Below are 208 nucleotides of genomic sequence, written 5' to 3'. Positions count from 1 at the left end.
GTTTATTGTGATCCACATAGTCAAAGGCTTTGGCATAGTCAATAAAGCAGAAATAGATGTTTTTCTGGAACTCTCTTGCTTTTTCCATGATCCAGCAGATGTTGGCAATTTGATCTCTGGTTCCTCTGCCTTTTCTAAAACCAGCTTGAACATCAGGAAGTTCATGGTTCACATATTGCTGAAGCCTGGCTTGGAGAATTTTGAGCAT

Source organism: Bison bison, unplaced genomic scaffold (genome assembly GCF_000754665.1).
Source record: "Bison bison bison isolate TAMUID 2011002044 unplaced genomic scaffold, Bison_UMD1.0 scf7180017864035, whole genome shotgun sequence".
Lineage (NCBI taxonomy): Eukaryota > Metazoa > Chordata > Mammalia > Artiodactyla > Bovidae > Bison > Bison bison.
The sequence above is the reverse complement of the archived record's forward strand: the minus strand, read 5'-3'. Positions refer to the sequence as shown.